A 26620-nucleotide genomic window follows, 5' to 3' on the forward strand; every position below is an offset into this window, starting at 1 on the left:
GGAAAAAAGGCAGTGCTTTTTCTTAAGGCTATTAAAAATGATGCAGAATTTTAACCATCTGCTGTGCTGGGTACTGTGCACTGCAGAGCACTGCAAAGCTGTGTTTTTCTAAAGGAAAGAAATGCACAGCTCTCAGATCTAAAACTATTCTGAAGCATTTAAATATTTCCTGAAGTATTGCCTTCAAGGAAAGGAAGGTTATTTTAAACTGGAGTTTGAGAGATAGGCTTTAGCAAGATTGTAGTGTTTTCAGGATATAGCCTGTCCCTACCAGTTCATGACGAGCAAATGGGATTTTTCCTAAAAGGGATTCAGGTGTTAAAATGCAACGTATTAGAGCCTTAGAAATGTAGTGAGRGTGAGCAACACAAGAGTCAAGAAATCGACAGTAATGGAAGCTGAGAAATTTTGTATTCTAATGACTCTTTAAAGGATTTCTGCTGAAATGTACGGGACATAGCTGCAATGCAGTGCAGCAAAGTCATTTCTTGCACTTGACCAGCTGGTTATGTATGTACAGGGGTGCAATTATTTAATGAGTAGCATGGAGCCTGGTGAAGAAATCTTACTGCTGCTATGGCATCATTAACTCTCTTCATATGTCCAGTTCACAACGGAAAAATATTTTTTATGATAATAGGTGGACAAAATGCTTTTGAAATGGTAAAACTTAAAGAAAAAGATAGCAAGAACCTTATATGTGGTATTCTTACTTTTCATAAACTATATCAACTGTTTAAGTGCCATAATGAGCAAATTATTTTTTTTGAATGTCTGTAAGTAAGAATATAAATGTTTAGTTAGAATAAGAATTAAGAAAATCAAAGGATATTGCATTATAATTCAGCTAGATATTTAAGATAAATTAGCAAGTTCTTGCAAAAGAGATGGTAGTGAAGTATGTGAGGCATATAGTAGCTTTGAACATGCTTTTTCAGTCTTTTTTTTTTTTTCTTTTAAAATCTCTGAATACTGGATTGTTAAGCTGTAGCCACTGGTTATTCTTTATTTCTGGGAGAGWTGTATTTAAGTGAAACATTACAATCTATAAATCAGCATTAAGAAAGGCTGCTTTTACCTTCTGAAACCAACGTGGGGCCCAGTTAAACCTCTTTAAATTTTAATTGAAAGTATTAGAAGACTGTCTTATAAATGTCTTGTATACTAGGTAAGTTGTTTATTTGTAAAGCCGGAGGATGGGGTCTGTATTTTGTCACCTGTTGCCTAGCACAGAAAGGGGGGTGTGAAGGAGAAAGCCATGCTGCTTATGCCAGCTTTTGCACCAAACTCGCTGTTCATCATTTCACTACTGTGCCATCAAGAAAATAACTTCTTTTTATCCTTTGCTTGTAGGTGCATATAAAATTGTACAATACGTTTGCTTCAGATAGTGCCAGAGAAGCATAATGAGGTCTTTAGTCACAGTTTGGATGCAACAGTGGCAGAAAACAGTACAGCAACTGTGGGCTAGATTTTTAAGGGAATAGTCCTTGTAATCCAAGGCTGCCTAAATCCTGAACTGGTATCCAGGCAGTACCGAGACACTAAATTCTCCACTCACTTCTTGTCTGGCTGTTACCTGCTGAACATTTTCTTTTTCTTGCAAGGTCTTCAATATAGTTAATTTTGGTGGTTTTTTTCCTTCCCGCTGCCTTCCCTTGTTAAGCCTTGGATTTCTGTTCATTCCCTTTCTTGCAGAACATCAGCATAAATATGGATACGAAGAGCCTGGAGTAAGTGTGCTGTTGTGGCATAGAGGGTGTAGATGGGAAGGCTTTGTGGGGTGTATGTTACAGACCAGTAAAATACTAATGTAGTGTTTTCCCACTAGGTTTTTYGATTTGGATTTTAAAACCTATGTTATACATCAGAGAATTTCTGTACAATGAGAGGCATATGTATCACCTAATATGCTGCTGTTCAGAGAAAAATGATTTTTTACATGAATAAACATAAACACTACAATATTGATACTATTCTGTAAGTTATTTGTATTTAACTGTATGCATGGCATATAGCAAACATACTTCATCTAAGCTTGCATTTTGCAGATTTCAAGATTTCAAATTTGTATATTGGTAACCAGCTCGGATTTGGAAGTATGTAAAATTGTGAACGTCTCTACTAGTAGTGAAAAGTGCATATAAGTGTTTTTCTGTAGTTTTGGAAGCATATGAATAAATATTTAGTAGATGCTGGGATCACAAGATTCTTCTAAATTTGGCGTTATTTTATATACTACCTATAATATGTGCTGACATCACCTAACATACAACATAAATYAAACATTTTTGTTTTATTATCAGTTTGCTCTTTCAGCAAACAAAATAGTATGAAGCTGTGRATTCTGGTTACATACATAGTTCTAAATTTAAATAAACAAGCAGTTTATTTTAATGTTAATGCTACAGTCCTAACAATAGGTTAGCACTAATATCTTTATTTGTGCAGTTGTTTACAAAAATTAAGATTAGACTACTTTACTGAATTTTTGGTCTGTTTTGAAGGCTGGAGATGGTTATTTGAAAATAAGTGTTTTTCCTGAGGCACTGGAAAAAGTAGTTTCTATATTTATATAGAATATTTAGTACAGTATATTTATTTCAATATTGTATGGTTAAATATAATATGACATGTAGTATAATTACAGTATCCTGTAAATAATACACTAAGCATGTAGGTGATACAACATGCAAAACTACACCAACCGTCAATTTCTATAATATTCTGTGTATTGCCAAATTACTGATAAAATAAATTGCATGAAATATAATAACATTAAGTATATGTTGAGTGAATGAAATTCATATGAGATCTGATAGTGATAAATATACAGTGAACTACATCTGGGTGAGGTTCTGAGTGATCTGTAAGCTAGGAAAGTTTGCTCAAGTATTCCTTTCTCTTATAAATCTGAGTTGAACAGATCAGCTTAATTTTAAAATTGATCTAGGATGGAAGCTCTATAACACCCTTCTAAGCTGTCTGTGTTGCTATCTATTACTATTATAATAGTAATAAATAACAGTAATAAATAGTAATAAAGTGTGAAATAGACTTGTCAGAAGTTATTCTGAAAAGCCTCTGATTTGTATTCTTTTTCTAGTACTGGTGGAGTGGATGTTGTATTAAATCCTATAAAAAGATTGAGGGCTTGATTATTCTGTCAACTCAGGACACCTTTTAATAACATTTCTTGTGATTTGAATAGAGAGCCAAATCAGGCCCACCAAATTTGTTTGAAGTGAAACAGAAAATAGAAATATATGTGTACAAATATATTAATTTGTTTTTTTTAACCTGCATAATTAAATCAGTAATGTGGTATCTGATGTCCGTTAAAGTATTTCATAGTCAGTGGAAAATAATGAGGAAGAGGAGGGTGTGGCTGCTGCCTGGAGAGTTCGGGCCGTGCAGACGGGGCTGCAGTAGGCTAAGCTTTGGGAGATGCGGTCTKTGATCTTTACAAAATGAAGACTTCTTTTAGGTAAAACAGAACTATTTCTGATCAGAAATTAAATGGACTGTAATCCTATTGATTTCTTAATGTGGATGCTGGATGGTCACCTGTTCTCACTTAAGGTTGGAGGCTTTATGTGCGTCTTATTTTGCCTCGAATTGCTCAGCTCTTTCACGAACCATGACAAAACCCAGAAAAATTAGTTTTAACTCTTTTTTTTAGAGAAATAAGGAAAGTGGTTTGATGCTTTCTTTATTGCGAATATCTATCAAGGACTGATTCTCTAGACTCTAAAACATACCTATATTCCTTTCTTAATTTTGATTTCTATGCAGAATGCTGCAGTATTTGCCCTAAATTGGCACATAAACAGGCAGATATTTCCCCCTGTAGTTTTTTGCTTTGTGACTGCAATTACAGGATCACAAAAGCTTGGGATGAGATTTTAAGTATATTTTAARTAAAAATTCTTTAGGGATGAGACATCAAGAATATTTCCAGTAAAATCATATATTTGGAGACATAACACACATTTGTTACGATGGCTATTTGCTAATAAGATTTATTTGCATTCTTAATTCTGTATAATAGATTTTAAAGCTATTTTTCTATAGTGGCAAGGTTTTATGACTCTTTCYTTCCTCTGCTGCTACAAATATTATTTAAGTATCTTGAATGTGTGACTGTTTTACTGATATAACAAGTGAAAGTGGAGCTGAATAAACTTCTTCAGTAGTATAACCACTCACAGGTGTGGTTACGGAATCTGTTCCCTTATCTCCTGTCTTATATTTGAGCTCATCATCTCTTAATTATGTATCATTATTGTCCTTTGAAGAGCAGCAGTGTGTGGGTTGAGGTGAGTTATTATCACAGTTTGTTTGAATTGTTAGACGCAAGACTGAAGGCTTAGTGCAGCAAACCACCATACAAGGGGCATCTGACACACATTGTGGAATCTCTTACATATTTTTTGCAAGTAATGATGTGTGGATGGGGAAAAAAGATAATAATGTAATATTCTGGTAGGCTGTACGTAGATCCATATTCTTTCAGAATCCCACTGAGGTCTATTAATGATGCACTGTAGCTCTGATTTTTTTTCACRTGCTGTGCCTGCACTTTGTAAAATAGTATATATTAGTATTCCCGTTGGTTTCAACTTACCGTTTATTTAACTGAATGGTCTCCTGTTTGAAACTGGAAGTAGATGAACAAGACTACAATTCTGACTTTTAAAGTATGTATCTGTGTCATGTTCCCTGTTGCTCACGTGTTTGCCAGCATAAATAGTTTAATCACTTTGTATGTTCTTATATGGGAGTCTTTCTGTGAATCAGATCGCTGTAGACATCTGCCTTTGCATGCCTATTACTTCTGGAGTTTTAATGAAGTAAGGGGAAAGAACTGTAGACAGCATTCTCCATGAAGGTATTTCCCTGGCAGGTGTACGCTAGAAGCATAATATTTTCAGTATTGTATTCTATGCTTCTTTTGTATGCATCATAAAACCTGCCTTTTTGACATTGCTGTATATACGTGAAAGTTTTCACTGACTTTGTGATGGCAACTAGGTCTTTTCCTTCTGCCAGGAATCGTGCAATGTGACTTCCTTAGCAATTGTCAAAACTAAAAGTTATTTATCATAATGATTCATGTACGCTCAACTTTGTTAAACTCCTTCAGTAACCCAAATACATTCCAATCATTTGTCAATTTTGCCACCTCATTATACAGCTTTGTTTTTCCTGACCACTAATTAATGTTAAAAGCTGATGCAAGCATGCTTTCTCCAGGCCACAACTGCTAACCTTTTCCAACTTAAATTGTCTCTTTATTCCTATTCCTCTTAGCTGTTTAGCTAATTTTTAATCACAACTCTGAGTTTCAGTCTTGATTATTCTGTTTTCTTTATGACTTTTAAGAGTGAAATGATAAAAGTACTTTTGAAAGGCCAAATAAGTAACAATTTATTCTGCAGACACATTCCAAATTTTACATATTTTACATTATGTTAGCAATGCTGTTTTTCTCTCCATTATATAATCTTTGCTTAAGCATTAAAGTTATAATGCTTTTTAAGTAGCTTTCCAGACTGTTTGCTAAATGCTAGAATTCACTGACATGTAATCTAGATCACTTCTAGCAATTTTTAAGGAGTGCTACCCTTTTGTTCCTGATAGGAGAGAGTGTATATTTTTATTGGAAACACTGGCTTCAACCTTGAGCTTCTTCAGAACTGTTGCATGTGTATCTAGTCCTCTGAATGGCTTGCTTTTTAACTTTCTCACTTATTTCATCACTTTCTGGTTTAAGGTATGCTGCTCTCTCATCCTTTACTTGCAAAAGTAAAGGATGAGATCAGTGGGATTTGAAATCTAGCGAGGACAGGTACAGTTTGATTGCTTGCATATCACAGATATTTCAATTGTTCCCACCCTGTATTAAGCCTGATGACTCCTTTTAAGCTAGGCTGTCTCTGGGTTTGTCCTGATTTCCAGACACCAGGAGATAAAGAGGTAGGGTCAATATTGCTGCTCTTCCAAAATAGTGTGTACATGAGGTGTGTGCCACAGTCATTCTTCCTTCCACTGTTTTCTTGTTCTAGAGAAGTAACATCTTATTCCACTGCTTCTTAGAATGTGGTTTTATTTCCTATCTTGCATGTAGGTAGTTCTGCTGGCTGCTGTGAAGGTTGACGAGAACAAGAAAATGAAAGACCTGGAGAAACAGTCTCAAGTGTCTGTTGGGAGGACTAGTGGGTAGACAGCTTTTCAATATATAAATGTAAATAAATTGGAGATGAGGAACTTGGCTGACAAGAAGTGCTAACGTTGTGGTCATATGTACAGGGTGAGAAAGGATGAGTTTACTACTTTGCATGACTAAATATCTCAAGGTCATAATTAACCATTATCTTTTCTGCAGTGTTTTTCCTCCTCTTCATTCACTCCCTTTGTTTCCCAGTACTATTCTAGACTTACCAGACAGTTGTGATGCAGTCTTTGTGCTTCCAAAATATGTCAGTAAATTGGTTCAGTCCTTATGCTTCTAATCTCTACTTAAAATATTACTTTATAAGTATATTTTTGTGCTAGTTGTTTCACTTCAGTGCTTTTGGTTTTTGGAAGAGACACCTGTTTGCCTCAACCTATTATAAAGCTTTTTGCTGTATATAGTTTGTCCTTGCCCACCTACTTCTTCTCTAATTGAGATTCTGTTACCCTTTATTTCTGACTGATACATGACTGTGTAATCTCTGCATAAATGCAGAGGAGAAAGGGGAGATGGGATAAATACTGAATATGACAAAGTGGTACTGTGATTCCAAGTGGCTTATTCTAAACACCTACTCTATATTGCACCCCCCCCCTCTGCTTTTTGGTGCTTGTTTTGCTGTGCACATTGATTTCTAAGCCTGTTGTCTGTCAAGACTTTCTGGCTACACTGCTCTTCTTTTGACTCCTGATATAATAAAAGCCCAATGCTTTCCTTCATATTAGATTTAGAGGAACAGCAATCACCGGAAACAGTAGGGGTAGATTCAGTTGTTCCAGCCACAGAAGTGGAGAGGTGGGGAAAAAGTAAAAGAGAGTTGTGCTGAGTGCGAGTCCATCACCTGCCCGCAGTGAGAATACTACCCATCATGGTACAAACAAATGCGTTGGAAGTTTATTTTTTTACACTTGGTCTCTTTGGAGGTTGTGATCTGTCTGGGCTAAACTCCCTGCTTCTCAATGGGACCCGTATGCTAGGAAGGGTTTTTCCATTCAGTTTTTTTGACAGCAGTAAGTTTCCCTCTCTTCYTGCTAGAGAAGATCAGAAACAGGCACTGGGAACAGCAGCGATGAGAAGGAAGCGATTTTTTTCACAAAGGGGAAAACATAGTAAAGCAAGCATAATGCTGTTTTTATGGATCCTTGATTTCATTTATCTATTTAGATTCTTTTAAATCATTTGAAATGCATGGGTTCCTGCTCTGAAGAAGCTTGCAAGAGGGAGAAGTTAGTTCTCAAACATGCTGAGCTACTGTGCAGAATATCTTCCTTACTGCTTCTGCCTGTTGCTGGAGGACAGTGGCCTAGCAGACAAGAGGAGAGAGCGTGAGCTGGGATMTCCTGGCAGGCCAGTGGGTTAGAGGCAAGGATGAAAAGGTGACAGTGCAGCGTGCTAGCTAACTGACCATGTTGCCTCCCATCTGTTACCAGTGCAATGTTAACTTAGCTGTTCCATGAGATAGTTCTGTTATTAATAATGATGTTCTTARAATGTTATAACTAAGTAGGTAACAGAAAGCTTAACACCAAATGTAAGTGCTTATTTTGCCGGGGTATGCCTAGCTAGCAGCATGCCTTCTAACAAAGACCCCTTTTCCTGTGTTTTCCTTTGTTTCTTTTTCATAAGAGAAATATTCTAGATTTAGCAGTAATGTTCTATACTAGCAAGTATCCCTCCGGCATATTGCCCTTAAGATTCCAATTTATAACAACTACAAAAGATACCACTTTTAATTAACCATTTTTATGTATGACCCAAACAATTTTGTAAATCGGTTTGGAACTTTTCAGAAGGAAACACAGAAAAATTGCTTTCATTTAAAATATTTTGGTATCTTGAAAAATTACTTCAAAACAGGCTGCTGCCTGTGCAGCCATTAAGCTGTTTCCAGAAGGAAAGCCACACACAGATCTTGCATACATTTTTTGCTTTAGAAATAACGTGTCAATGAGCCAGTTAAGGTGTCTCTATTAAAAAAAAAAAAAAAAAAAAAAAAAAAAAACTAGAAGTGAATAAGAGACAGGCAAAACACAGATCTTGCAAACATTTTTTGCTTTAGAAATAACGTGTCAATGAGCCAGTTAAGGTGTCTCTATTAAAAAAAAAAAAAAAAAAAAAAAAAGGAAGCCGAATGATTTAGTGACGGGAGAGAGTTGCCACTCATGTGAGCTCCATCCCTAGGGATATGACCTTTTTAATCCTCTTTAGTTAATGTATTGGTGATCTTTACTTAGGCAGAGTAAACAGTGCTGTTGGGCACAAAGGGGAGGTCGCACTCCCGGCATTACGCCTGACCCCGGGTCGCGGCCTTTGTTCCCCTCTCAATGGGAATTGCTCTCCCAGGGCCGCCGCAAAATGGAGAACTAATTTAGGCGCGTGCGGGCGGTGAGTGGCAGCGGAGCAGGTTTGTCGCACGGTAGCCTCCGAGGAGGTAGCGGGACCGCCAAAAAATCCAAGTCGGGCGCTTTCAGAGAGAGTGGATTAGCACTTCACTTGCTGATGGCTAGGTCGTTTAATCCTTTGTGGAGGAAAATGTATTCTTTGGGTGCCTCCGCTGCAGCAGCAGTAACTTAATTTCTGTGGTTTGAGCCTTTGACATTAACACTTTTTTTATTTCCTTGCGAAATGTTAGGTCAGTGAAAGTTAGGGAATTTTTCTCTGGAAAGAAAGAAACCGCATGGTAATTGCAGAATTAAACCTGGGCCTCTGAGGTCATCGTTACATCTCAAAATACATATCTTTTTTTTTTTAGCTCGTGAGGAAGTGTGATGCTGTGTCCCATCTGACTGTATTCACCCCCTTTACTTCATAACATTTTCTTTGTGTTGCACCATTTCGATGTCTGTGGACTTAGTATACATACAAAAAAAAAAGGCAAATCTCGGTCCATTCCCTATCTAACCAGGGCAAAGCTGAGCATGGTGCACTAAGCCAAAGTGAACTAGGGCTTCCCTCCATTTAATACTAGCTTTATGTACAAATGCTGATTCTTTGGCTTCAAATGGTAACTGGTCACAAAATGGGAGGATCATTTTTAGTTGCTGTGGCCAGCAAATATAGCTAATTTCTCTCAACTACCATATGGCAAGCTTGCTAGAGAAAAACAGACACCTTTCTCTGAAAGATGTTTATTATTTTTCATCTGTGAGTGCTGCTCTTTGTTCGGCAGGGAAATCTGCAAAATAAAATGACAGATCGTAAAATAATTACGCAGACTGTAAACACATTTTCAACAAAAATACAGTTTTTCAACGTTTCTTCCTTCTATCATAAATAAATGAAAATAAAGCCCTTAATTGCTGATGACAACCAACTTGTCTAAAACACAGCAGAGTTAAAACTGACCAGGGATGGGGGTGCGGAAGGGGGAACCTTACAATGTTGCCGTCACAGAAACGAGTACCACTGCGATAGTACACGTAGAGGCTTCTGCACCCATTAACACGTGGCGTTCAGCACAGGATCAAGGTAAGAACGTGCCTCACAGCAAGTTTTGGCTCTCAGGCTGGGACGTTTCTAGGCTTGCTGGCTTTGTCGCTTTTTGTACCACTATAAATGGCTGGAAGATGCTCCTGTATTGGTGTAAGAGTGGAGAGCAGGTTTACCTGATGTGAATACTGGCTTGAGGTGCTGTCCTGGAAACGAGCTGCTCTGCTGTTTATCGCTGTGAGCGTTTCTGGACTCCTTTTAGCCGTCCCTACTAAGAAGAAGGGAGCCATGTGCTGCTTTTCAGCCCTGTCACCTGCCCATCCCTGGGCACACCTTACATCCAGTCCCACCTGGGTGGGGCGGGCACCGTGTGGCCAGGGATGGAGGCTGCCTCAGTGCGCAGCAGCATCCTTCCCTCACCTGCCACTGCCTAGCACAGGGCGCTGTGGAAGGTTTTGGGCACAGGTTTCTTTTGGCACCACCCTTTTCCCTCTGTAAGGGAGCATGCCAATGCCTGTAACTGTTGCAGACCTCCATGTCCCCCCCCCCTTTTTAAGGTTATATCCTGTATTACGAATTTGCCAAAATACTATAATTCTTTTGTCTAAGCAGATATTTTCTTTTGCTGTCTTTTTTTCTCCCTCCCCTTCCTCTCCTCATTTTAATTTATTTTCTTTGGTTTGCAATCATTTCAAGTAAAACATTACATTTCTCTCTCTCTCTCTTTTTTTTTTTTGCCATTGTTGAATTATTTAAACAAACACTTCCAGCCATTTACTCTTAGTTTAAAAAAGTGGGTTCTGTAATACAGCAAAACAAGTGATTTAAACAAAAGAAGTGGCAAAGCAGTTCAGACAGCATTCCCTCTTAATGAAAACTTGCATTCAAAGCCGAGCCAGATGAACAGCACAGTTAGTTATGTTAGTTAGTATGTAAGCAGCAAGTAACACTGAATACAAGCAATACTGAAACCAACCCTTCGCTTTTCTTTATTCGTTATTTTAAATTTCCTAAGTATACTAGCTTTAGATTTGAAGGGAGGCCAGATGGGACAATTATGCATCTTATATCCATTTAAAATATTATCCAATAAAAATAACGTTATCACGTTAGCATGCATATATTCCTCCTATGTGTTAGAAAGTTAAAATGTTGATTAATGAAAATATAAGATCCATTGCCTTTCACCGTGTGCTCTTCAATACTAATTAATGTTGTTTTTCTGCAAGCTGCTGGAATTTAAGGACCAAAGTGTGCATCAATGCAATGTCGATTGTGTTCATTTTTGGTTTTTTTGTTTGTTTGTTTGTTTTTCTTGCCTTAAAGCATTGATACAGTTGTGCTTTGTTTGGAATCATAGTGTTGTAGGAGAATTTTAAAATGAGAAGAGCTGCTTGGAATTAAAAAAAAAAGAGAAAAACATTCAGCCAATAGTAAATATGCAAAATGCTTATATTTTCTAGAAAATAAAAGTACTTGAATCTTAAAAATAAATACTGTTAGTGTCTGCTTGAAAGAAAACTAATTTTTCTGAGTGTATGCTAGATTGTCATGTTGCATATGGAAATAATTTTAAGATGTGGTAGTAGAAATGCCTCTTCTGAAAGCTTCATGTTGAATGGGGTTTTCTAGAGGTTTTCTGCTTTGTGTGCACTTCACCCTTAAAAAAAAACTCTCAAGCTAAAGGGTTTTTTGTTTCCTTGTTTGTTTTACTGTTTAAAAAATAACTTTTATCTCTGGCAAAGTTTATATAAAATGAATGTACAGGGGATAGACTATTTTACTGTATGAACTTGATTTCAGTGTTACTGCTATCAGTGATTTCTCCAGATAATGTACTTTGTAGAGCTAAGCAGTAGTTTTTGTCCTTTCAAGCTTTTTTTAATTTCCTAAACAAAGAAGTTACAGAAATTAGAAACAGGAATTTCTGTATTATTTTTTCYAAATTTGCTTTATCAGAATTGTTTCCAAATTTGATCTCTGCAGTAAAAACTAAGCAAGACCCATTCATATTAAATAGTGTTCTCTAAGTGTTATACACCTGTTATTCTGCATTTAATGTTTAGCCATTTCTGTTACCCAGCTGATTTTCTTGGTCCTTTGGACAGTAATTTACTACTACATTTTGGTTTATATAAGAAGAGGGGGGAAAAAAAGATTAAAGGAAAAAAAATGATCGTGGAGAACATGGATTTGGTGAGGCTTCAGATGTGCTGTGGATATTACTCAGTCTATTCTTCACTTTTTTGAAGAGAAACATTTTTCTAAACACTGTACTGCCAGATAGGTATTTAGGCCTCCAGTAACTCAGACAGGTCAGCTGAAATAAATACGGATTTGTTTATTTTATACTAAGGTAAAAAATCTCTCTTCTTCTGCCTCTTTCCTTTGAATGCTTGAATAAAAAGAAAGACACTATAGTTTCAAAATGCTGCATCAGTACGAATGGCTGCATACTGTGCAGTGGTTTTTTATTAATATTAGTGTGAGCAGAAAATACATACCAGGCTATTTGTCCTGTTACATCTGTCAAAATAAAAATGCTGCTTCTCTGTGGCGCTGTGTTGCTATTTTTCCATAGTACGAGAGTACCATCCTGATGTTTTCTGCGGTTGTTACCCACTTTGCAAAGGAAAATGTAGCAAGGGTGCAAAATGGTGTTCTCTGCTAGGGAAAGGCAACGGCTACAGAAAAATCGTAGTTCCAGTACAAAGTGGGCTTTTCCAGTTAATCAGAACAAGAAATCTGATCTAAGGTTTTGGCCATTTGCTGACCAGTAAAAGGTGAACACTGAAATAGTAGATCTGATAGTCCTTTAAAAATCTGCCTCTCTGTGGATGGCATAGCTATTTGCATAGATGGGCATGAGTGTAAGTACAGCATTCAAGCAAAACTGTGTTTTGCAAATCTCCGCAACAAATCTTTATTTTGCTCTCTTCTCTGCACTGAAGACTCGCAGCATGGGCAGCTGAGAGCTGAGCAAAAAGGGGGAACAAATTGTTGGTCATTAGGACAAATGGGAACTGAAAAAACARTTTTATGTGTGCGTGTGCAGTGCTGCATGAGATAAAATATCTGACCTTAAGACAGTTTCCCTAATTGTTTCAGTTTTAGCAAAGGAATGAGGTTCTAAATTCAGGTAGTTACAGGTTGGCTGGTTGTACATGTTCTATGAATGTGGTGAAGAGTTGTGATATTGGTCAAGGGATAAAAATAATGCTGGTGTAGTACTGTCATTATCAATTTCTGAATAGTTCTTATGCTGCATTTTAGAAGTATTAACATCGTTTAAATGCTATGTTTATTTGGATAAGTAGAAAAAATAGCACTAAACCATGTCTTTTATGATTTTCCTCTTCAAATTCAAGCCTAACGTCTTGTTAGTAATCTTTAGACAGTACTATTAAAATATTGTGATTTATACTAAACAATATTATGAAAGCTGAATATTAACACTACAGTCTTACATTAGTACAATGCATAGCTTATGGGCTGTTGTAACCTGAGACTATAAACACATACATGTGTATGTATGTCTGAATAGGTCTGCCATGCTACAGACAGCACATGTGTGTGCATGCAGAGAAGAGAAAGAAAATTGGACATTTGGTTAAAACAGTTGTTGAGGGGAGGAAGAGTTGTTTGTTTTTCCTACAGCCATATGATGGAAGTAATACAGGCTTGAGATGACAACTTTGATTTTGGCATTTGGCTTAAAAAGTTTCTGAGAAGCAGATGTATTTGTGAGTGAGTTGGAGAGAGTTCTCGATTTCCAGCCCCAGACTTACTGCCCTGCTGCCAGGGGAGACAAAAGGTGACTCTGTCTCCCCCCCCTCCTCCCCCGTTTTTCCCCACAATGTCTTGTTAAGGTGCTGTGTGCAAGATAATGTATTGTGCAGTTCTCTTGAACTTTCTTGGGTGGACCAAGAGAAATCCATTGCATACCATTCCTGGGAATATAAACTGAAGAGCTGACCTTTGAACATTTCAGTGTTTTTTATCATCCATCTAAAATCTCCAGTGAAATGGAGCCCTAGCAAAAATGGTTAATATTGAAACTTAAAGTTTTCATGGATTAGTCATTGATACCCACTGTGATTTCTCAGTGTGCTGAAAAGGAAGTGTTTTTAAACAACTGACAAAAAATAGTTTACTGAATGGGTCTGGAAGCAGTTTTTCAAGAGTTTTTTTGTTTTGGTGATGACAATGTTGTCATTCATTTTGTACATTATCAGTATAGATAACATAGTAAAAACCCACTGAATAACAGTGTTCATATTAGCTTTGTCAGATTGCAATAAATTTAATTTAAAAAACCTTTATTAAATTGTGACATATATTTCATCTGCATGGAAGCTGATTAATCTTTTTAAAGGAAAATGAAAAATTATTTTAAAAGATTATTTGCAGTAAACTTACTGTTTATTGACAGTACCACAATGACGGTCTTTTTTAAAAAACTATTTTACATGATATTTAATGTAAAAATACTATAATGTAAATTTCTATACAAACATAAATAGTTCAATTTGGAGTGTTCTAAGCTCAGTTGAGGCCTTCTTGTTAAATCGGCTTTGAATTCCCCAGCTGTAACTCCATCACTGCAGCTGGTGTTAGTGGACTTGTTTTGAACTTCTGTTGATATAAATAAGTTCATAATGCTGTGTATTGTTCATGTTATCTGTTTGGGAGTGGGATAATAGCCCATTTGAATTTTCTAAAATCCTTCGTATTTATTCTGCCATTTTTGTCAAATATGAAATGTGTGTACATATATAAAGAATGTTTAGATGCATCTCTGTATGGGAATACACATTTCTAGGCAAAGGAAATACAGGATCACATATGTATGTGACATTTTGTTTACTAAAACTGAAAAATAGCAGAATACTGTTCAAGCTGAATATGTAAATTTACACATCCTTACAAAATGTAAGAATTTGATAATGAATGCAACCGTGACAACTTTAGTAAGTATAAGAGTCAAAAAGCAAATGATTCCTGGATAACAATTCATAGAACATAAATTTTATGAAGCATTTAATTGACAATGATGTTTACCTGTGACTRATTCAAACAATATAAAAGCCCATATTACTTACACAAATAAATACATTAATACATTCAATAGGATAATTATTTTCTTGAAATTATATTTCACAGTAATAACAATATGTGTCAATATTGCTCATGTTAGGCATTTGTTTTTCAAGAAGAGGCATTTAAATAAACTACTATTTGCACTAGTACATTTAAATACTGCTTCATCTACAAATATACTCTGTTACAGTTTGAGATTCCAATAATGTTTTAGATGGCTAGGCTAGATATACAAATCTAAAATATTTTAAGTGGCTTAAGAGAATTATATATTTAATTGAATTGTAAAACTAAAGTTGGCTACAAAATGTAGATGTAATATTAATACTCAGTTCATAATTGGAAAATATACCTGTGATTTTTTTATATGAATATGTGAATATTTATAACCGTATCAGATTAAGTATCTGTATGTTTTGAATAATTATAGCTCTACTATGTATCTTTTACCATAATGGGCATCCCTTTATATTTTCCTACAATTTATGCAAATTTTTAACCTTTAATAGTTTTAATATTAAAATAGTAGTTTTAATATTAAAAACATTAAGCAGTTTATTTATATGCCATTTTTGTTACCATTAGAATTTCCTTTGCTCAGAACTGCAGCACTCTATTGTAATTAAAAAATTAAAACTCTTTAACACAGAATTTAGTCACTAGACATCTCTTGTCTAGTTTAAAAGTCTGTAAGTAATTTACAATATAAAAGTATCTTAATCCTCTTTTGGAAGACTTAAGTTTTAAGTCTGCATTATGAATTTCATCAAATATGTTTGCTTACCTCTCACAGCTTAGCATATTCTAAAAATTAATATTTTGTTTACAATATATTGGCTATTTTTTTGGGGGGGGGTGTAACTATTTTTTTTTTTTTTCTCCAGTAGTTATTTCTGCAGGGCTTTTACCTATCATCCAATTTTAAGCAGACCTGCTCATTTAAATAAATGGAGGGCTCTATTTAAAACCCCAAAGCTTATTTTAGGTCTGTGTTCCCAGTGATACCAGGATAAAAGTGTTGCCAGAGCAGAATATTTATAGTAGGAGAACTAGAAATGTCAGTCACTGCTGAAGGTACAGAAATCAGACAGCAAAAATCTTTTAACATTTCCAGGTTGTAAACTTTGCATATAAAATATGACATTCACTAGTATGAGTGCTGTCTCTCTGTAAGTGTATCTAGGTGTCCTGCTGTTAAGCTGCTGCTTTCTATATTGTAATCATAAAGTATTTACGACCATTTCTTACTGTTTAGCTAACTGAATGCAATTGCAACTCGTCACTGAAAATGTGAACACTTCTGCATGCCCGGACTTTATTGGAAAGCCTGATCTCAGTGGGACAGCTTTTAAGGTAGAGCTTATTCAAAGCAGAGGAAGGAGGAGGCAGTCAGACCTGTATGAAACTGGGGAGTAGCTGAGGTGTGCTGAGTGGGACATGGAGGTGCCGAGGAGGGTGACGCAGGCTATCAAAAAAGAGCAAGAGCCAGTGATCCATACGATAGCGCTGTATTGTCTGATCCCAGCAGAAAGAATAACTTACAGTCTGTCAGACTGTGCATTAATACTAGCAGGGGAAACAGAATATTTTTAAAAGTTATTTAGTTAAATTTTCTATAAAATAAAAATTGTGTTGTTTTACAGCTGAGAAGCTCTCTTCTTATCTGAAAATGAAAGAAAACCTGACTATGTCATTGCTTAGTTTCCAGCTTGCACCTCCTTCACAGATACATAGTGCATTAAATTAGCCTCCAGGAACTTTGTAGCATGTTTATGATAATTAAGTAGAAGCTTAGTAAACAAAATTTAGGCTTGTGCTTTCATTTGTTGCTTGTGATGTAAATGTTCATCAGTTAACTATGGTATATAAGGAAAATACTATCAGGTTCGAGCATACAGCTCTGTACAGCAAGAAAAAAAGTTGCAAGAAAAAAATGTGTTGGTAACACCCTTTAAAAAACTACTAATGCAATGCACAATTTAATGCCTCTTTTCTTAAGAAAAAAAAAAGCTTATCCTACTGCCAGTTTCATTTGTGTTGATACCAAATTAATGCCAAATTTGCTATAAAACATTACTGTTAAAATACAGTGTATAGAAGGAAATGCTTTTGCAAAATGCTTCATTATGTTTTGAAGGGAAGGCTGTTGGAAATGTGTCGTTTGTTCAGCTTGCCTCTACTGTTCAGGTTCGCTTACTTCAAAATTGTCTTTATTTAGTATTTAAATGTTTTCCCCCCATAATTTAATACACTACAGACACATTGGAATTGAGGCGAGGTATTCTGGGGTAGAACAGAAGCTTCCCAAGTAACCTGTCCAATGTGGAATTACTGCCCTTTCTATGCAGTGTACACCAGCTGTAATCCCATAGAGCACCTTGAATCCCCACAGGGAACAATAGGCAAAGCTGTTTTATTTATTTTTTTAATTTTATTTTTATGCTGGAAGAGTGTCTTTAAAAAGAAGAACTCTCTAAATGTTGAAGTAAAGCTATCCTTGGTGATTTTATATACTGGAATTATTTTAGAGATATGTAATAAAAAGCATCCAAAAATGGGAATTTGCATTTTTCCAAATAGCTTTACAATAAAATTGTAATATTTTTAATTGGATTATTTTTGGGGAAAAAAGTACTCATTTTTTAATCAAATGTTTCTGATAGGTTTTTAGAAACCACTGGATACTGAAAATGAGCTCTCCTATTTAGAAGGAAAAAAAATCACTAATATGTTTAGAGCTGACCTTAGTATTGACACCTGTATTACACAGAATTGAGATGAAAGTACAACAGATATTTAAACTCAGAGTGGTAAGAAGAAAAACTAGTATATTAGCAGGAGCTTCTATAGCGAGTTTCCAATAGACAGAACTTGAGACAAGTGGAAGGAAAGGGGTTATAAAACTACGTAATGGTGTAAACAACTTCAGCATTAAAAATATTACCATGTTACTATTTACATAATTCGAATTCAGTCTTAAAATGATTCTTCCCTTTTTGGAATTCCTTTTCTATTAAGAGTTCAGGAAACAGCAAAACAATTAAGTGAAGACTAGCTTATAGGATTCAATTTTTTTTTTTTTTTTTTTAATATTGCAGTAACCTAAAGATAGATGGCTTTCAATCTTACTTTCCAACTATGGGGACAGATCCAATGCTTTTATATTTCTCCTTGAAGAATGACAACTTCCAATGAATGAATCTGAGCTGTAATTGTGCAAAGAAGATGCACTTTTAACCCTCCATATATGCCAGAATTATCCCAGTTATGAGACAGGAGGAAGCAGAGATGAAACTTGGCTGTCCTCACTTTTTACTTTGCAAAAAGTGAGAAAGAAAGGGAGAGATATAGAGAATAAACAAGGAGATATGTATTTTATATAGAAAGAAAGTTAAAGAGCTAAAAATAATGCCTAAGTAAAAGGGGGAAAAGTCATTCACAGGATCTCTTGAATGCGAGTAACTAAATTATTCATATACTTCAGTCTAATCCTTCTTTAAGAAGCATCTGTCTTTTACATTACATTGGCATCAAAAGTTGAATGCACTATCCTATATAATCTCTTTTCTTATGAATAGGGCTAATATTCTCATCTGTGCGTGTTCTGTTACATTAACTACTACCGTGAATGTCATGTCCTTATTTTTAGACAGAAAATGATACAAGAGTTTTAGCTGGGCATTATGACCATCTATTACTAGGTTTGATATCCAGAAATTTTGCTTACTTTTACTTTTTAACCACCCAGAATTTATGCATACATGTTCTCTGTATCCACAGGCCGTATGCAATAGACATCAACATTATTAGAGACAGAGTTCAGAATTAGAAGGTATGATTTTACCCAAGTAAAACCTTGTGGGAAAGTCAATATTTAAATATCTTCTCAGCTATGTTCTGATAATCTCTGGTAGTTCTTACTGTAATTCCCTAAAAATAAATAATAAAAACATTTTGTGGTTTCACACTACAAAAAAACAGTTGGTAAGGGTAAACCATAAAACATACAGTTGGCTTACAAAAGAAATGTTTATTCTCCTCCGAATGCCAGTGGTTGAGCATTTTCTTGAGATTTGAGGCTGGATAAGAATGTGTAACAGAGATTCCTTAAAAATGTCACAGCAGTAGTCGTTCAAGATGTGACACAGCCAGCTAACTCTGAGAAACCCACATGTGTCACACTATACTTTCTAGACTTGGCTGATATTGTGCATTTTAATAGACTAAATGTGATTAAAGTCATGTCTGAAACCAATGTGATGATTTTAATATACTTCATGATGTATAGGTAAAATGTATTTTCTGTCAAATGCAGTATATACTGTATTTAGTGTGGGATAAGTTCTTAATAATTCTTTCTTTTGCCAGTCTTACCAGTTTGGCAGAGTTCATATTAGCTGTTGGAATGACTGTATTGCAAGCTCTAATATACTGTAAATAGTATTAAGTCTTTGTCACTGTCATTATCACAGCAGATTATTAAATATTGCATTTTTAATGCAGCTTGAAAAAAAAAATCTGTGACTTTAAATACCTCTGCTCCATTTTGCAGGCTAGTGAGTTTTTAAGCAGAAGTTGGAGAGCAGCCTCTTTGGATGGAATTTGAGAGTTGCAAGGAATAGAAACTCCCATCTACTCTTTCCATCACATTTYTTTTTCCTATCTCCTGATCAATATTTAGAGGAATCAAACATCACTGAATGTATTTTTTATCAGGAATATTTTATAAAGTGTTAGAAACATTGCTTTGACTTTTCCAGTTAGTTGAAACTGCGTAGTTGTTTTAAAAGTACATCAGGAAAGCAATGATAGCATAAGCAAAATAAATATTAAATCAGAGGGACAACTATGACTTCCCTTAAGTACCCATGTAATCCTTTTTTTCTTATGGTAACATATTTTCCACAAAGAAGACCCTTCAAGGTTGAATCCTGTACAGTCTCTCTCTTTTTTTTTCCCCTCCCTCTCTTCTTCATGTAGGGCAAATCAAATGTGACAACGTTAGGAAAGCATATAAAAAAAAATTTGAATATGCCAATAACAGAAAAAGTATATATATTTTTCTTACAACAGAGATTTCATTGGTTGAGTGAAATGGCGAGATGTGACGCAAAAGGACACTTGGACGGGTAGAAATGCTGATGTATGCCAAAGCAGGCGTACCAAGAAAGGCTGTTGCTATGAGAGAAACGGAGGGAGAGAGAGATCGTGAGAGAGCAAGTTGGGGAGGCCTTATTTTCTGCTTCTTGGCTTATACCATGGGGAGTGCGACATCTCCAGTTTTTAGCAGGGAGGGTTTAGGAGCTTTGGAGCAGTATTTTCATGACACCAAGCATTTTGGAGGAAAAGAACGGAAGAAAAAATAAAAAAGAGAGAGATGCAGGTTACCTTAGATTACAAAAGCAACTGGAAAGTAGAAGATACAGTATATACTAAGTCAACGATCTGTGCTATGATAGATACACAAATTAGTACAACAGAGGAAGCAGCAYAGCTCATTATCCACCTGATGGTAGTAAGCCTTGCCATTTAAAATTACAAAATTAAAACGCATACAGATACACACACAGATACACATTTATAATAACCCCACCTTTTAAGCTTATGAATTATCCAGCTGGGATACCGACGTCTCTTGTGTAACATTCTTAAGGAGCTGCAATAAATTCACCTTATGAGTCCATTAGCCAGAAAAGGGAGAAAATAATTTGCAGGATTTTTTTTTTTTTTTTTTTTTCTGTCTCTCTTCTTCGGCAAGGGGGAAAAAAGTTTGTGCTATGAACTTAGCCTAGCAGCTTCTGGAACTTGAGCCAAAAGGGGCAGGAAGTTGTTTTACAATAGCGTTACAGTGATCTGCCACAAATGGAAAAAGCCAAATGTTGGACTCTGCAAAAAGAAAAAAATATTCTTCTCCCTCTCGTTTCCCTTCTTTTGCCCCTTAAAAAGACGAGAAAAAAAAAAAAAACGTTTAGCCAGAAGTTCTTCTTTTTTTAATTGCTTTCTGTAAGTAATGGAAAGATTATCTTACTTGCATATTCCATGGCAAGCATGAGGGAAAGAAGTATCAAAGGGACGTTTAAAAAAATGCACTTGGTAACTAGCAACGGGACTTTTGGCACAATTCCTTGAGTTTGCTTGAGGTTATGGAGGGGGGATGGGAAGAAGAAAAGCAAGCCTACGCAGTACGTTTTCTTTAAAAATAGGGGAGGGGAAATGGAGGAAAAACCATATAATTTTTTTTTTAAGGAAATGCATGTTGATCCTCTGAAGCTGAATCCTCAGGCATTCGTGGCCCGTCTTTGCTGTCCGATGTGTGTTTTTGAGAGCGCTTACACACACTCACAATCAAACAGCAATCATGGCAGCTGTTTTTCTTCCAGCACAGCAGTTGAGCTGTCTCGCCCAAATGCTTATCAGCTTTTGACTCTGTGCCAAGATAGTTATAAGGGCCAAGCAGCCTGAGCTTGGCTGTGCAGCTGGTTTAGAAGTAAGGGCATGAGAAAACAAAATCACCAAGTTTTTTTTGTCACATACAGTATTTACTTTTCCAGTTCTCCATTTGTAGCTCTGGGTGCCTTTTTTTTTTTTTTTTTTTTTTGGGGGGGGGGGGCGTTTTTCCAATTTTTTTTTTTTTTTTTTTTTTGTTTTTTTTTTTTTTTTTTTTTTTTGGGGGGGGGGGCTGCAGTTTCACAATCCTCGTAGACTGCTTTGCTATAGAGAGACATGTAAATAGGTATAAATATAACAAGGAGCCCTTGTCTCTCTGTTTTAATCCCAGAAGATATTTCCTTAGCACCCCCACCCCCCATAATTAAAAACTTCATTAGCTGAGCTGCATTATCAGCCACATCGTGATACTGTGCGTGCATTTGGGTCCTGTCATGCCAAGCCTTTCCTCTGTCTCCTGCCAGCCCACAGAGCCATCCTCAGCCCCAGGAGYGCTTGCTGGGGAGAAACTCCTCTTTAGTCAGGTCTGAGCAGCACAGCCGCTGGCGAGCCGCGGGCAAGCATGGCCCTGCTGCCGGGCGGCTCAGCTCAATGCGCTGCGGCGTGCGCGCAGGCAGTGTGCGTGTGGCTGCGGATGAGGGAAACGAGCCTGCTCACGCAGGGCCGTGCCTCTGTTTCATCATCAGCTCCAGCCCGCTGTGCTGCGCTAGCTCACGTCCTCCTCCTCGCCCGTAGCCAGATCGCTCGCATCGTGCGCGAGGGGGAGGCCGGACTCGGAAAAAGGGCTGCTGCTGCTGCCGCTCGCATTCCTGCTGCAAGGGCCTCCCCTTCAGACGGCCTTTGCCAGAGCAGAACTTTTAAAAATGCTGCAAATAGGAGTTTCTTTTCTTTTTTTTTTTTCCCTCTCCTTGCTGCTTTATTTAACCCTTCTCTTTCAATGTTGAGGAACTGGCTTGCTTTTCCTTCTCTGTGTTTTGCTCGGCTGTACTGTATATCGCAATGTTGAGGTTAAAGCACTAAGTATTTTCCCCTCCGCTGATCCTTTTCTCTCTCTCCTCTTTTTCCTCGGTAAAAGAAATTGATTTCTTTGAACAGTGAATCAGGCTTTGCTAGTCTGTATGCTGTGAGAATGAAGGCCTTTTATTTGCAATTCCCCCCCCCCCGAGTATCAGTGCACTGTGCTGCTTACAAAACCAGCTTCTCTCTAATGTGTTTTTTAATTGCTTTAGGTATCTGTGCCTTGTGAAATAGGATGGATCATATCCCTCCAAACTCCTTGTAATTTGACCATGGCTGAAAATGGAAATATTGCTGGGTGGGGGGAGGGGGGGATAAGGGGCTGGGGACAGGGGAGTGCAAGGGCTGCTTCGTCCTCACAAACCTCTCCCCCTGCTTTCTCTGCTAGGAGGGAAAAGGGGATGTGCAGTAAAATGCCGTCTCTGGGACAGGTGCCAGCTCCTAGACAAAAGAAGTAAAATAGGCGGTAAAGGGGGGGGGGAATTGATAGCCAACAAAAATAGGAATTGAAAATCCCGGAGAGGCAGCACTGGAGAAGGTGATGTTGCCTAACTGGCCTTTTTTTCGCCCCCTGAATATTTTTTTAGCCATGGGTTGAAAGGAGAAAGTTGAGGCATACTTTTTATTCATGTCTTCTCTGCAGACATTTGAAAGCGTAAAGGGAGGGTGGAGGATGTCTTTTTCTCTCTCTCTCCCTCTCTCTCTCTTCTCTCTCTCCTGAATTATTCATAGTGTCAGTGGTGAAGCCAGGACTATTAGCATGCATCAGACATGCTGTTTGTCTGTTTGCTAACATTCTTCATTCAAGACTTGTTAACTACCAGACAAGCTTAACACGCTTCTCTTTCCCCCCCCCCTTCCCTCTCTCTGTGTCTCTGTCTCTCCGCGCCTGCCTCCCCTCATTCCTCCCTTCCCTTCCCTTCCCTTCCCTTCCCTGCCATGCCACCCCTCTCAGCCTCCCATTGTTGTTGCCGGGAGCTGGCAGCCAGGGGTGGCGGTGGCAGCGGGAAGCATGCGGACGAGGAGCCGGAGCCCGGTTGCTAGGTAAGGACCGCCTTCCCTTCCTCGCAGGCCTGCGCTGCACTTGCAGAGGCGAGCGGCAGCGCCGAGCCGCAAGGTGACGGGGCGGGCTGGGGTCTCCCTGTCGCCGCCGGCAGCGCCGGGGCTGCTCCGCGGGGCTGCACCGGGCTCGGCCGCGCCGCTGCTGGCGGCCGCCCAGGTATGAGGCGTACGAGGCTCTGTGTAGACCGTGCCGCCACGGCCCGAGCGACCAGCCGAGCAGAGGGAAAAATAACGTTAAGTTTCGCAAACTGCACTGGGGTATCGGCAGAGCGGCTGGCGTCCGGGTGTTGCATTTATTAAGGAAGCGGCAGCAGCAGCACGTTGTCAGCCCGCTGAGGCTGGGGCCGATGGCTAGCCGGTGAGTAGGGGTGAGATATGTAGTAATGCCAGTTATTGTCGTGATATTTTTTCCTTTTCCTTTTGCTTTCTTTCTTTTCTTTCTTTTTTCATTTTTTTTAAGGTTTCAGCCTCCCTCCGTATCATGCCTGCCCCTCCCTTCGGCAGGCTGTTTAAAACCAGCTAGCTTCATTTTCTTAGCAGACAAAGGTCGATCACAGCTTTTATTTCTGAATGCAAATGTTCTAGGACTTGTGCCAGTCTTGCCTTCATTGATTACAATATAGCTGCTTTCTTGAATGGCATTCCTCTCCCTTTTTTTTAATAGAAGGAAGCTCAAGAAAAGCAACAAACAAAGTTAGGTGGTGCAAGTTTTAATATTTACTTAATATTTCAGTATGTTGGAAACGTTACGAAGCGCTAGCGTGCAGAGCAGTGACAGTGCAGCTAATGAAGTATGCCAGGCTTTATGCTGTTCATGTGTGTACACACAAGTGTGCCTGTACACGTTTCTTAAGTAATACTTTTTAAGGTAGCTATGTGATGACCTTCAGATTTTATATCTCGCCACAACTACGTTTTCCTGATCGTCTTCGCAACGYGAACTTGGACGTAAATATTTTTGGGTTCACTATTAAAATTGTCGAACATCCAGAACTGTTCAGGACTAGTTTATGATGACAATAGTTATTTTATTTTTTTTTTAATTCTATCTTTGAGAACCTTTGAAGGCCCGTAAGTGCTGTAAGTGTATTTTCTTCTTCTCTCATTCTCTTCCAAGCACGGGCACATGCTCACGCACATTTCCACTCTCTTATTTTCTGCTCTTCACGTATTAATGAAGGAATTTATTTAAGTATAATACTTAAATATTAGACTAATGCCATTTATGGATGAAGGTAGCATATAGATGTAGCATGTAGATGTTCTGAGTTAGGTACGATTTGACAGATATTTACACACTTAAGAGGTATTTGTGCTATGAAATTGCCAGACCCTTAATATTTAGTTTCTGGTCTTTATAGAGGCAAGTGCATGTGCAAATTCAAGTATYTGGAAGTAAATGTATTTTAAACACACTTTATGAGAAAACCTTTCATTCGTATTTGTAAAGCAAAATGCTTTCCTCTACACTGAAAAAATTGGACGCTTATGTAAAAAATGTTTTCCTTTTAATTTTATTTATAGCCCTGAATTTAAGTAAATAGCAGAACAAATCCAAACAACACTTCCCCCCCCCAAATAATTAGAAAATACTTAGTGACTTGTACAAAAAAGTTTTAAATTCAGGCTATTGACAATATTGTATCACAACCATCGCCGTAATGGCGTTGCATTTGAACGGTTTTATGGCAACATAAATTGAAAAACAACTCATAACTTTAAGTAGTAAAGCTGTATTTATTGACCGTTCAAGCTCAGAGTAAGTAGAGTATGTTTTGGTGAACTGTGGAGATTAAGAAAGAGATTCAGGAAAGTATGGCTCGGTGATGGCTAAAATTAATTTCTTCAGAGTTCTTTTTAGAGGCCTGTAGTAGCTGCACTGTAAATAAAATATGAGTTGGAGTTTTTAACTAGTAGCAGTTCTTACAAATTCAGATACTGTTAAATACCCCCCACACACTGAAAAATTTCAGACTGCTTGATGATATTGCCCCTAATGATGCTGTTTACCTAAAGAGGATTTTTTTTTAATTTGGTGTTAGTACTGTTGGGGTTGTTTTGTTGCTGAGGACTAGCATTTAAAGGAATATAAAATAGCTTATGGTGTATTAGTTTGTTATTTGGTGTTGGCTTGCTAGAAATGATCACTATGAAAGTAAGAGCAGCAGAGTTGCCTTATTACTAGTTTATTTCACAGTGAGGATTTCTTTGAGCATGCTGTAAATGAACATAGCAGTGCATAAAGATCACGTGTATGTTGATTGAAGAAGAGGGATTAAAATCAGTTCATTAGACTGGTGATTTCCAGTTTTTATATTTCAGATTATTTGGGTCTACAACTTGAAGTATAACTGCTGATAGAAATATTCAGGCCTTCAGATGAATACCTTCAGGAATTACGCGCACGAACTAAAGCATTTACATTTTGAAAGAGTTTTGTGTTGGACAGCCAAGGATTTTTCTACAAAATGTTGAGCGTATGGAATGAAAAACTGAAGGTATAGGCAATATTTTGCTTAATTAAAACAATTTTTAATAGGTGTCTAGGATGAAGTTTTGCACATTTTCAGATAATAATTCATTGAAGAGTTGTGAAAATAGTAAGACACACTGTTACAGCAGGAAACTGTTTTTATTCCACTCTTATTCTTGGAGAGGATTTGGTTCTTAATTAAGGTGTTGCTGGTAAATGAGCATTCTGTTCTTAAACTCCCACCTCTCTTGATTAAAAATGTCTTTCACCAAGTTATGTTAACACAGAGAAAACCAGGAGCACGTAAGAAAGGTGTGTATGTTCTAGGCCTCTGGATAATATGAAGTCCTCAACTCGAGAGCACTGTTAAGCGAAAGGGAGAGAGTAGTTTACAACAGAGCAAGACAAGCATAACCTGCAACATTTTAACAAGCAGATGGATTGTGATGTGCTAGTTACTTTCAAAGATAAAAAATTGGATGTGTGGAATCCTTATTTGGGTTAAACTCTTTTTGAGATTAATTGAAATTTCAACTGGATGCACACTGCAAGATTTGGACCAAGGTAAGGGAGGTTTTACTGTGGGCAAAGGAGAGGGAAAAGGGAGTAGATGGAGTGAAGACGGGAAGGGAATGGAGCAGGAGTTACCACTTTGAAATAGAGTTACAGTCCTCAGTTCTTGCCTCCTTTGAATATAGGAGATAACATCTAAGTGGATTCTGTTTGGTGTGCCTGTATTGGTACAGCACTGCCTTCTCCTAGTGTATGCCAAGTATTCATAAACATTGTGTAGCAGCTAAAGAGGAATAAAAGGAGTGCAAGGAATGCCTTGTTTCATCCAGATTTCTTTTTTT

At 37.4% G+C, this 26620-nt stretch overlaps 1 protein-coding gene and 1 long non-coding RNA gene across 20 annotated transcripts in view; one reads left to right on the plus strand and one right to left on the minus strand.

Annotated features, from left to right (window-relative positions):
* The window catches only part of LOC146595337 (uncharacterized), a 206295-nt gene that overhangs the window by 82828 nt on the left and 96847 nt on the right, over positions 1 to 26620 (plus strand). For 15 of the 18 annotated variants that reach the window (XR_014895950.1, XR_014895946.1, XR_014895948.1 and 12 more), the window contains one exon: positions 23187 to 23275. The exons of 1 other annotated variant lie outside the window; for it this stretch is intronic. The gene's annotated coding sequence lies outside the window, so the exon portion shown is untranslated. Of the gene's footprint in view, positions 1 to 22409; positions 22493 to 23186; positions 23276 to 23473; positions 23652 to 26620 lie in introns of those variants that run through there. 2 more of the 18 variants (XM_085305877.1, XM_085305878.1) reach the window with 2 other exon arrangements.
* LOC146595338 (uncharacterized) lies at positions 9351 to 20897 on the minus strand. 2 transcript variants are annotated; one of them, XR_014895951.1, is made up of 3 exons: positions 20361 to 20897; positions 9844 to 9935; positions 9351 to 9413 (listed from the first exon to the last, which is right to left on the minus strand). It is a non-coding gene; the product is annotated as an uncharacterized LOC146595338 (long non-coding RNA). The 2 variants fall into 2 exon arrangements; XR_014895952.1 differs by having other exon boundaries at positions 9844 to 9938.

The sequence above is a fragment of the Rhea americana genome, unplaced genomic scaffold (genome assembly GCF_003343005.1).
Source record: "Rhea americana isolate MKP2758 unplaced genomic scaffold, rheAme1 scaffold_228, whole genome shotgun sequence".
Classification (NCBI taxonomy): Eukaryota; Metazoa; Chordata; class Aves; order Rheiformes; family Rheidae; genus Rhea; species Rhea americana.